Below are 12,840 nucleotides of genomic sequence, written 5' to 3'. Positions count from 1 at the left end.
ATCCTATCAATGTCTTCTGCTCAGATTACGTTTGACAGGACTGCTCAAGAGGGAGTACCCAGAACATCCCATCTATATAATTCCATTGTAAACTGTCTTTTTTTTTTTTTAAGTTTAGTTTCCAATTTCATGTTGCTTATTTATAGAGATCTCCTTGATTTTTATTTGTTCACTTTGATTCCTGTGACCTTGCTAAACGTACTTATTGTTTCTAGTTTTTTGGTAGATTCTTTAGAATTTTCTACATTAAAAAATATATTATGGGCAAGTAGGAAGAGTTTAACCTCTTTCTTTTCAAATTTTATGTCTTTTATTTCTTTTTCTTTTTTTATTGCAAAGAATAGGGATGATGAGAATTGATATCTTTGCCTTTTTCCTAGTAAGTGGAAAGCATTCAGTCTTTCAACATTAAGTGTGATGTTAGCTATAGATATTTTTGTAGATATCTTTTATCAGGATAAATACTTATTTTCTGTTCCTAGTTTGCTGAGAATAGATTTTTTTTTAATGTTTCTCTGTATTCATACCATCATGTGGTTTTTCCTCTTTAGATTGCTAATGTGGTGAATTGCATTGATTGATTGCCAAATGTTGAAACAATGTTGCAATCTCTGGATAAAATCCACTTGTTTGCAACATATTATTCTTTTTGCATATTGATGAATACAATTTGCTACTTTTTAAAAGGATTTTTGTGTCAATGTTCTCTGGAGAAATTGGTCTGTAATTTTAATGCCTTTTGTTTTGTATGGGAATGTTAGTTTCATAAATTGAGTTAAGAAGTATCCTCGTCTATTTTGTGGAAATGATTGTATATATTTGTTACTATTCATTCTTAAATGTTTGGTAGAATTAATCAGTGAAATCACCTGGGCTAGGAGATTTATTTTTAGAAATTTTTTTGACTCTGAATTCAGTTTTTTGTATAATTACAGGACTATTTAGATTGTTTATTTCATCTTGGGTGAATTTTAGCTGTTTGTGAATTTTAAGGAATTTCTCTATTTTATCATGGTTGTAGAATTTATATGCATAGAGCTGTTCATAGTTTTCTTTTATGATCCTTTTGCCATCTGCTGTGTTTGTGATGATATCAACTATTCTGTTCCTCATATGGGTAAATTGTGTCTTTTCCTTACTTTGTCATTCTTGCTAGACTTTTAAAAATTTGATATTTTTAAACAATCAGCATTTGGTTTTATTTTCTCTATTTTTTATTTGTTTGTTTTCATTACCTTGATTTCTGCTCCTTATTATTTTCTCCCTCCAGCTCAATTCGGTTCATTTGATTGTTCTTTTTCTAGTTTCTAAATGTGATAACTTAGGTCATTTCTTTGAGAACTTCCTTATTTTCTAATATAAGCACTTAATGCTATAAATTTCCTTCAAACACTATTTCAGCTGCTCCTACAAAATTTGACATATTGTATTTGTTCACTTCAAAATATCTTTTGATGTTTCTTGAGATTTCCTCTTTGACCTATCGATTATTGCAAAGTGTATTATTTAATTTGTTAAGTGCTTGGAAATTTTCCCATGATCTTTCTGTTACCAGCTTCTAGTTTAATTCCATTTTCTCTAAGGATACACTTTGTAAACCTATGTTTCTATCCAATTTAGTCCTCCTTAATTTTTGACTTGTTGTCTAATCAGCAATTTCCATTCCAGTGAAACAAATATTCTAAATGTCGATATGTATACTGGAATAGATTAAATCAGGTTGTTATGATACCTAAGTACTATGGGTAAAGATGCTTTCCTAAAAAAAGATGTTTGTAATAAAAGTGAACTTGTTTTTTTTATTTATCTTCCATTGAAAAATTTAAGAGATTTTATTTATTTATTTATTTAGGGAGCACATGTGTGAGTTGAGGAGAAGGACAGAGAGGGAAAGATAAAACCCAAAGCAGGCTCCACGCTCAACGTGGAGCCCTACACAAGGCTCAATCTCCCCACCCTGAGTTCATGACCTGAACTGAAACCAAAAGTCAGATGCTTGACTGACTGAACCACCCAGGCATCCTAAAAAAAGCATTTTAATATTGGAAGACAATATTGTTTAGAGAGTCATGTGGATGATATACTTTGGTTTGTGCCTAGAATTCCCATTCCATCCCACCTTACTCTACCCATTTCAGCCAGTAGGAAACAGATCTTCATGATTGGATAAGATTTTTAAAAATAATCAAGCAACCCTGTAACATTCTCAGGAATAAAGGTTTGAAGTGGGTGTCCTGGTAGAGATTTCTCTTTATATTATGGTAGTATTGTCCTCACTGCAGGCTTTTCTACTCTTGGTTTATTTGTAAATAGTTATAAGATGTCCTGCATGTTCACCACACTGTTTCAAAACCCCGTGGAGTTATGGGGGTGGCAATAGAACAGAAGAAAAGATATGATGTGATGCATGGGTGGGCTTTAATTGGCAAATTATTAGCTTCTAGTATGTAGTTTGTAAGAGCAAAAACAATTTTCTTTAACCAATGTGCCATACTTTTCCTATTAACAGAATCTTATTTTAGGGACTGGGCATTCTAATCTATAGCTCTTAAATTTCAATATGAATGCATCTCCTGATGTTTTTTGATAGAAGAGTCTCCTTCAAAGATTTAGGAATTTTCCTTTCTAAAAAGCACCAATAGCATTCCTCTATGGACCACTCTATGAAAGCCATGGCCTTCATCAATACTTGGGTCATTAATGTTCCCAGGTAAGCAGTTATCTAGAATTTGGTCCATTAGTCTGTTGCACCCCCATCACAATTCAAGTAGTACTAGGGTTTCCTGCTCTATTTGAAATTTTGCCAATAAAGTTATATTATGAATAACTACCACAGTGGTGGAGATTTGACAAACCCAAAGCCAACTTGGCACCCATGAGGGGTGAGAATTAGTAAATAAATACCTCAGTCTTCCCAACTATAGGAGGGCGATTCTGAGCTTCATTGTACCTGGTTCCTCTGAATCCATCACCCAAATTTATGTCTTAGAGTTTGCTCTCATGGGAATCCAAAATAAAATAGAAAGTATTCAATAAATACTTGTTGGGTAATTTTTTTGAATGGAGTTGTCTAAGAAGAACACACAGCAAATAGAACATTAAGTAGAGAATGCACTAAGACACTGAACATTTCTGGGCAAATACCCTCTACACTATACCCCCACCCCCCAAAGTCTAATATTTAGAATCTTTTTCCTGGGTCAATAAACAAGACTGCCAATCTTGAGCCATGAAGCCACCTGTTAAAAAAGAAAGGAAAAAGAGTTTCTTACTGGTCTCCTTCAGTAATATTTCAGGGTTTCTCTCACCAGAGAATTTGTCTTTAAATATACTGGGCTGTGTTTTTAATAAATTTTCTTTTGTTCTGACCTCATTTGAGACAAGATTAATTGTCACAATTCTTTGAATAAGATTGCCTATTCGTTCTCTCTTTCTCCTGACTGAATAACTGTTTTTTTTTTCATGTGTTCCTTTTATTCAACTAGTAAGATTTAGGCTTCAATTAGTCAGCCATTATCACAGTAATGTATAATAAACCACTCAAAAACTCAGTGGCATTTAACAATAAATATTTATTCTTATGGTCATGAGTCTGCTGTTTCACTGTAAAATCAGCTAATCTAGGGTGGGCTCAGCTGGGCTCTGCTTCAGTCTGAGTGTTTGGCTGAGCTTGGTTCCTCACTGTGAGCTGGACTCAGATTTGATCCATGTGTGTTTATCCTGGGCTGAAGGGGAAGCAGCTACCCAAGACATTTAAAGCTTCTGTTTGCCTGCATTGACCAAAGCAGGTCCATGGCCAACCCCAAAATCAAGGGGTGGGAAAATGTACTTGGCCATAGCAAAGGGGTGGATGTAAATCTTACCCCATGAAAACCAGGAATTGTAACTAATAACTCAATCTCCCACAGAGTCCTGGCTGGGATGATGAGTGGTCTTGTTTGGTGGTTCTCAAATTGTGATCTGGAAACCTGTGGGAGTCCCTGAGATCTTTTAAGCTGTCTACAAAGTTGACACTATGTTCATAATAACAATAGTGCAGTATTATCTGACTAATTTCTTGTATTTTTTCACAAGTGTTCAGTGCAATTTTCCAGAGTGTATGAAATACAAAAGAATGACAGCAGAAGTAGATAATCCAGTTGTCTTCTGAGGAGGAAGATATGAAGATATTTTGAAAATGTAAAATAATGCTATATTTTCAATAATTCTTTTCAAATATACCATTTGCTTGTTTGTTTGTTTGTTTATAAGTAGGCTCCACGCCGTGTGGACTCCAGTGTGGGGCTTGAACCCATGACCTTAAGAGCAATACCTGAGCTGAGATCAAGAGCTGGACACATAGCCAACTGAGCCATCCAGGTACCACTCCATATGGTAACTTTAAAGAAAAATATATCATTTATGTTCACAGGTAATGACTTTAAAATTGACATTTTAGTGAATTTGTAAATAAATATTTTTAAAATGTCTTAGCTTTAAGGCCAAATACAGTTCAGTATTAATAGATACAATCTACATAAACAAAAGCTCTTTGGGTCTTCTATAAAGTATCTTAATTTTTTTTCCTATTTTTTTTTATTTTGGAGAAAAATGTACAGCATAAAATTTACCAGCCCAACCATTTTTAAGTGTACATTCAGTAGTATATTTGCATTTTTGTGAATCAGATCTCCAGAACTCTTTGCTTGTTGTACCTCTTGAACTCTGTACCCATTAAACAAGTCTTCTTTCCCCCTCCCCCATCCTTGATAACCACCATTCTATTTTATGTTTCTATGAATTGGACTACTTTATATACATTTAAAAGTGTAATTGTACAGTAATTTGTGTGTGTGTGACTGGTTCATTTCAATTAGCATACTGTAACATGTGACAGGATTTCCTTCCTTTTTAAAGGCTGAACAATATTCTATTGTGTGCGTGTGCATGTGCATGTGTGTGTGTTTGTGCATGTGGAGAATGCCAAGTATATTCTCCTACTCCTTGATTTTGGGGTTAACCATGGACCCACTTTGGTTAATGCAGGCAAGCAGAAGCTTTACATGTCTTGGGTAACTGCTCCCCTTTCCGCCCAGGATAAACACACATGGATCAAATATGAACCCAGCTCACAGTGAGGAACCAAACTCAAAAAAAAATTTTGTTTATCCATTCATCCATTAGTGGAAATTTGTGTTGTTTCAACCCCTTGGCTATTGCAAATAGTGTTGCTGCAAAGAGAGATGTAAAAATATCTCTTTCAGACCCTGCTTTCAGTTCTTTTAGATTTATACCCCAAAGAGAAACAGCTAAACTTTATGGTAGTTCTATTTTTAATTTAATAATGTATTTTTAACTAAGGTTTTTATTTTGAGATAATCATAGATTCATATGCAGTTGTAAGATACAATACAGAGAGATCTATGTACTCTGTACCTGGTTTTTCCCAATGGTAGAGTTATAGCACAATATCTCAAAAAGGGCATTGCCTTTGATACAATGAAGGTACAGAACGTTTCCATCAACACAAAGAGCCATCATGATGCCCTTTTATAGTTATACCCACTTCCTTCCCATCTCCTCATTAACCCTTGCATTGACATTTCTTTCTATACTTGAAAAATATTGTTCAAGTATATTGTTCTTTAGTCTACATGGTTTCTGTTGAAAAATCTGCTGTTTTTTCAAAATGGTTCCCCTTGTATGTCAGGCATTATTTCTGTCCTTCTGTTTCAAGATAATTTCTCTGTCTTTAGTTTTCAGAGGTCTGATCATAATGTTTCTTGCATTTCTTTAGGTTTATCTTATTTGGGGTTTGCTCTTCTTATTGAGTCTGTAGGTTTATGTCTTTTGGAAAGTTTTTGGCCATTATTGCAATTACTTTTTCAGCCTTTCTTTCTTTCTCCTCCTTTCAGTTTTTTATTTCAGTTATTGTTCCTTTCAGTTCTAACATTTCCCTCTTGTTCTTATTTATATCTTCTATACCTTTGGTGAAACTTTCTACTTTTTTTCTTTGTAATTGCTCATTAAAGCATTTTTTAAAATATTTATTTATTTATCTGACAGACAGAGATTGCAAGTAGGCAGAGAGAGAGAGAGAGAGAGAGAGAGAAGGGGAAGCAGGCTCCCCGCTGAGCAGAGAGCCTGATGCGGGGCTCCATCCCAGGACCCTGAGACCATGATCTGAGCCGAAAGCAGAGGCTTATCCCACTGAGCCACCCAGGCACCCCTCATTAAATCATTTTAATGATGGCCTTATAATCTTTGTTGGATAATTCTGATATCTCTATAATCTTAGTGTTTTTATCTGTTGTCTTTTTTTACATCCTGTTTGAGAATTTTCTGGGTTTTTGTATGACTGGTTTTTGTTTGTTTGTTTGTTGTGTTTTGTTTTTTTAACTGAAGCTTAGATATTTTACTGAGTCTTTGGATCTTACTTAAGTCCTCTGTGTTAGCTGACCTTTTTTTTTTTTTTTTTTTTTGACATTGATCTGACAAGAGAAGAGACAACACCTGTTTACTATTGCCAGCTATGAGTAGAAGTCCAGCTTCCCCACTTGGCTTTCATTAACATCCATAGGGGTTCTCCTCATTATTGCTGGGTGAGGAGTGGAGTTCCAACTCCCCACTAAAACTCCAGTGATATCTGTCTGGCTGGGAGAAGTAGGAATACCTTGTTACTATTCCTCACATAGCCTCCACTGACACCATTTTGGCATGGAAGAATGCTTTTTCACCATTGAGCAGTGATGAATTTTTGACTATCCACTAGACCTCCTCTGACACCAGCCTACCTGTTTACAGTCTCTTGAAAGTGGAAATCTAGGCTCTCTACTTAACTTTGCTGGTCTGGATAGGAATAGGGTATAGGTGTTTTTCTGTGATGGATTAAGGCTGCTAGTTTCAAGTTTTCTGTTTTACTGGCTGCTCCTTTTCTTTTCCTTTGGCTAGAGAGAGCAGGGTGTCAGGACCTTCTTTTGCTTATGCCTGATGGCATTTCTGGATTTTTGCCTTCTTCAGCTCCAACTCTGGGATATATGAGGCAAAGGGGAATAGGGAAGGTACCACTATGTTGTTCTTTGGGTCCTCAGTTCCCTATCTGGTCTGCCTCCTTCTTGCCACCTACTGGAGTCTTCTAGTGTTTATTTTACATATGACTTCAGGGTTTTTTACTGTACACCACAAGAGGAATATGGAAAAGTATGCCTACTCAGTTTTCCCAGAAGTGGGAGTCTCAATAAATTTTACAAGTACAAAGAATTCCTGAGACCAAAACATTTGGGAACCATTGATTACATTCAAAGGTCTCAGGTTTGGGATTTCATGTATATATAAAACAAAATAAAAGATTTTAAAAGGTAGTCTCAATAAAGTAGCTTTCTAAATGGTAGTCTCAATAAAGTTGCTTTCTATTCATTACACAACACAAAATAATAAAAAGACAAATGGTCCTCAGATAATTTATCACGACTTTTTTTGCAAAAGAAATGATTACCACCACAAATTAAGAAACCAAAAATCTCAAAAGTTACAGTCCTTCAAAAAGTCCAAGTACCACATCATAAAAATTTTCCCTAAACAGTCTTTTTTATTTACTTCAACTCCCTCTAAATTGAAAACTCAACATTACATAAGTGCCAATAGAGAGACAAGCATGTGGGAGCTCCTGCTCGAGTGAACCTCTCTGGCAGCGGTGATTTTAAACTCAAACTACCTGGCGCATTGTAAGGAAAATATAAAATTTTCTTAAATGAAATTCTCTCCAGAGCATTTTGTGGGTTTTCAGAGTAAGGTATCTTTTTACACTTGAACTAGAGAATCTAGTTGCTTGTTTCATGTAGGACACTGCACTACACATACCCATGTTCTGGAATAACTGTCCAATATGGTGTTGCAATAAGGTCCATAGGAAGGACAGTAATGGCAGAAGCTTGTTGATATTTTTGGATATACATTTATTATAAGTTTTTTCTTTGTTATATTTTTCCTCGTGTTTTTATCTAGAAACTGTTGTAATAGGTGTATTTTTAACACTAAGTAAATAAATAAACAAATAAATAAATAAAACATTGGGTCCAATCCAGGTAGAATTAAGCTCTGCAGCTGCTCTCCCCTAGACACAGTGACGGCATTACTCAGTCTCTGCGGGTTTCAGGAGCTGAAGAGTTAAGAAAGGTGAGGACAGGGCCCTTTGCTTCTCCTGTGTTCTCCAGTAATCAGTAGAATGTTTCTTTAGGACCCAACAATTGGGTCTACAGAAATACACTTTGTGAAATAGTGGAATTTTCCTATGTGAGAAGGAGTCACTGAAGTTCCCGTGGCTTTGGTTTATTTCAACAGAATTCTCTCTAGACTGAATTATTCCCCAAAAGGCCATCAAGCCAAGCGCCAATTTAATCTCAAATCCTCAAAGGAAAAGCTTATAGTTGTCAGTAGTGTCTCCTTCTCTAGATAGAAATAAAACAGATCTAGCTCTCTGCTGGGCCAGGAAGCATTGATTATAAGAGAGAACAAATGCTCTCATAGTCTAATCAATCTCACAGAGCAGATGGATGTGACAATTAGTGCAAAAACAATTTTGCCAAGAATATTAACACTTCTTGAGTTTATCAAGAAAGGGTGAATTTCTAGTCAATAATTTTCTAAATTTATAGAAGAGTTACTGGTGAGCAACAGGGTGTGGGCTATCTAGTCTTATGCTCTTGCATAGGTCAACGAGGTAAGGAGTAGAAAGAATGAGGTTCTTCATATACATCAAGTGAAATCATGGAGTTGAGAACAAACACGTTTCTAGTTAATATGTGCTCTAACTCTTCTAAAAAATACTGAAATGATTTTTTTAATTTCAATACAAGTTGTTCAGAAAATTGCTTTAATACTTTTCCTTTCAAAACTTGGCACAGTTTAGTGATCTACAACAAAGATTGACAAACATTTTCTATAAAGGGCCAGAGAGTAAATATTTTAGGCTTGATGGCCATATGGTCTCTTTCACAGCCACTCTAATTCTACTATTGTAGCATAAAAGCAACCACAGAGAACATAAATAAATGGGCATGGCTTTAGTTTTGAATAAAACTTTATTTATAAAACAAGTGGCAAGACAAATCTGTCCTATATGCCATAGGTTACAGAAGTCTGATCTAGGGCTTTGGTATGGTCCTTTGATCCCCTCTATGAGTATAGAATGAATACTTTCTCTTTCCAAAATTAGGGCACTTATTAGAAGCACCGAACTTAATAAGGCACTGTTTCTAGAATGATTAAAAGAGGTCAGTTTGCATGTGGTTTCCAGAATTTCTTTTTCACTCATAATATGGAAATGTGCAGGAGATATGCTTCCCCTTTGAGTAATCTCACTTGCCAACCAAAGTCTTCCTGTATCTTCCCCAAAAGCTTCGTCCTTCTCTTCCTGAACCCTCTTCCCCCTTCTAGCTCTCTTCTCTTTTTCCCTTAGTTCTATGTTTTTGCACAATCCTTCCCTACTCCTTTTCCATATTTCAGCTTCATTTTCATCAGACAGAATTTTGTAGCATAGCCTAACAACCTAATCAAGAACTGAGTGTTAAACCTATGAACCTTTAGTAAGGATAAAGCAGTGTATGCCAAGGCAAAAACTACAGCTACATTTTAAGCTGTGAAAGATTTTTTGAGAGAAATGTTCATTAGGACCGATGACACAAATTCTCTGTGTATCAGTTTAATATCAATAATATAATGTTAGTAATGTATCTACTTTATATGGTTGTTATACAGGTTAAATGACTTTGTATTATAAATGGCTTAGAGCAGTTTTAGTGTTTAAGCTCAGGAAAAAGGCAAAGATGTTTTTCTTTCTCCATTTTTACTCAACAGTACACTGGGTGCTCTAGAAAAGAAAAGAAAAAAAATGAAGGTACTTAGATTGCAAAGAAGATATAAAACTGTCTTTATTTTTATGACATGATTAACTCTATAGAAAGAGTGGTGGGAGCGTGCCTGGATGGCTCAGTTGGTTAAGTGTCTGCCTTGGGCTCAGGTCATGGTCTCGGGTTCTCTGCTCAGTGGGAAGTCTGCTTCTCCCTCTGTCCCCTACCCTCAAATAAATAAATAAAAATTCTTTAAAAAGAAAAATTTAAAAAGAGAATGTGATGGAATCTACAAAAGAGCAACTAGAACTATTGAGTGTAGACTAGGTTGCAGGATAAAAGACCAATGCACAAAAAAAAAAAAAAAATAAATTCTGTTTCTATATTCTAGAATAAATGAAAAGATATATCATGTTCATGGATCTGAAGGTTAATTATTGTTAAAAGGCCAGTTCTCCTCCAAAATGATCTATGGAGTTGAAGCAATCTCAATCAAAATTGAGCAGATTTTTTTTTGGGTGGAAATTGACAAGCTGAACCTAGAATTTGCAGGTAGATAAAAAGACCCAGAACCACCAAAACAACTTTTAAGAATAGTAAGGTTTGTAGCCTATAGATTATTTGACTTTAGGACATCTAGAACTATAGTTATCAAGACAGCATGGTCTGGGTGGAAAAGTGGATAAAGAGCAAAAAAATGAGTAAAACAGAAATTCCAGAAGTGACACACATATACGGTCAATTAATTTTTGACAAAAGTGCAAATGCAATTAAGTGTTGAAAGAATAGTCTTTTAAATAACTGGTACTGGAACAATTTGAAATGTATATGCAAAGGAAGGGAGGGAGGAAAGAAAAGAAAGAAAAGAAAAGAAAGAGGAGAAGAAAGGAAGGAAGGAAGGGAGGGAGGGAGGAAGGAAGAAAAAAAGAAAAGAAAATATTTTGACCCATACCTTGATACCATATACCATATGTAAAAATTAACTCAAAATAGATCATGGATTTAAATGTAAATCCTTAAACTATAAATCTAAAAGAAAAGAAGAAAATTTTTGTGACCTAGGATTGGGCAAATGTTACTTACATGTAACACTAAAAGCAAGAGTTTTAAAGGCAAAACCAAAATTGTTAAATTGGACTTCACCAAAAAACCAGAGAACACTGTTAGGGGAATGAAAACACAAGCTACCTACTGAAATACTTGCAAATCACATAGCTGACAAAGGACTTGTAACCAAAATATATAAAGGAGTTTCAAAACTCAAAAATAAGAAAGCAACCAATTAAAAAAAAAATGGGTAGGGGCACCTTGGTGGCTGAGTTGGTTAAGTGTCTGCCTTGGGCTCAGGTCATGATCCCAGGGTCCTGGGATCCAGCCTCCTGCCAGGTTCCTTGCTCAGTGGGAAACCTGCTTCTCCCTCTCCCTGCTCATGGTCTCTCTCACTCTTTCAAATAAAGAAATAAAAAATTTTTTAAAAAAGAAAAACTTAGGAAAATGGGTAAAAGGACAAACACTTCATAAAAGATAGATGGATAGCAAATCACATGAAAAGATATTCAGTAGGGAAATGCCATTTATTACAAAAGTGCAAATTAAAATCATGAGTATCACTACACACATATCAGAATGTTTACAATGAAAAAGTCTGATCCTATCAAGTGTTGGCAAGGATGTGAAACCATGGGAATTCCCATACCCTGTTGATGGGACTGTAGAACAACAGTTCAACCACCTTGGAAAACAGTTTGTTAGAGTCTTAAAAAGTTAAATACCTATAGTATGAGAAATTACTTTATTTCTAGGAATTTATACAAGAGAAATACAAGCATATGTCCATAGAGAGGCACACATAGAAATGCTCATAGCATCTTTGAAACAGCCCCAAGTTGGAAACAACCTAAATATTCATCAACTGCATAATTGACAAAACAAGAATTGCACTATATCCATAAAAGGTAATATTTCTTAATAATAAGCAAGCTGAACATGGATGAATCTTAAGATAATTATGCTTAGTGAAGGAAGGCAGAGAAAAGTGAGTGCATTCTGAATTATTCTGCTTATACAAAATTCTAGAATATGCAAACTTAGTTACAGTGACGAAAGCAGATCGTTGGTGTCATGGGGATAGTGATGAATGAGGATGGGAGGTTGGGAGGGAGGGATTATTACAACAGGGCACAAAACTGTTGGGATAACTGATACGTTCATTGTGCTCCCAACGGTGTGGGTGGATATATACACACATACACACACGCACAGACATGTGAGCACATGTGTGTGTGAAAACTTCAAATTGTCAAATTGTATGCTTTCGTATGTGCAGTTTATTGTAGGTCAATTGTACCTCAAAAAAACCGTTAAAAGTTTTGGTAGTGTACTCTAATAAATTGTATAACAACTCAAGATATGCATTTCTGGGTCAAACATACCTTTCAATTTGTGTCCTTTTCTATCTAAAATTTGGATTAATTTTGTTGCAGTTTTTCCTTTTTTGTCCTATATTATTGCATTACATATAGAAGTTTTAGCTAATTGTTTTTGTAAAAAGTTGGGGTATAAAAACACACAAAAACAAAAGTGTCATATTTCAGCAGGACCGTGAGATGCTAAAGGCTAGCAAAAGGCTCTTTACATGTGTCAGTTTAAAAAGCCCCATTCAAAGGATTGTCCATGGGATATAGGTCTCATTCCATATTTCTTCTAAGTCGTCTGATCTCATTCATGCACTAACCACACACACATTTCCGTGTCAGGCTTTAACTAATAAAAATACATGATATTGAATTTGCTTGCTCTCATACGGTTGATTATTATTGTAGTTTAAGCACTATATAAAAACCATAGATACTAGAATTTCTCCTGATGTTAGATGGGGCATCTCATCTCTGTGTTATTATTATATTTTTTCTGTATTATTATTTTTTCTTAAATGTTCAGTAGAATAATTTACTTTTAGAATCATTGTGACATTCTGACATCGAAGTGGTTTGCTTTTTATTTGATGCATTAC

Source organism: Mustela nigripes, chromosome 2, assembly GCF_022355385.1.
Source record: "Mustela nigripes isolate SB6536 chromosome 2, MUSNIG.SB6536, whole genome shotgun sequence".
In the NCBI taxonomy this organism is placed as follows: Eukaryota; Metazoa; Chordata; class Mammalia; order Carnivora; family Mustelidae; genus Mustela; species Mustela nigripes.
This window is presented reverse-complemented; position numbering follows the sequence as displayed.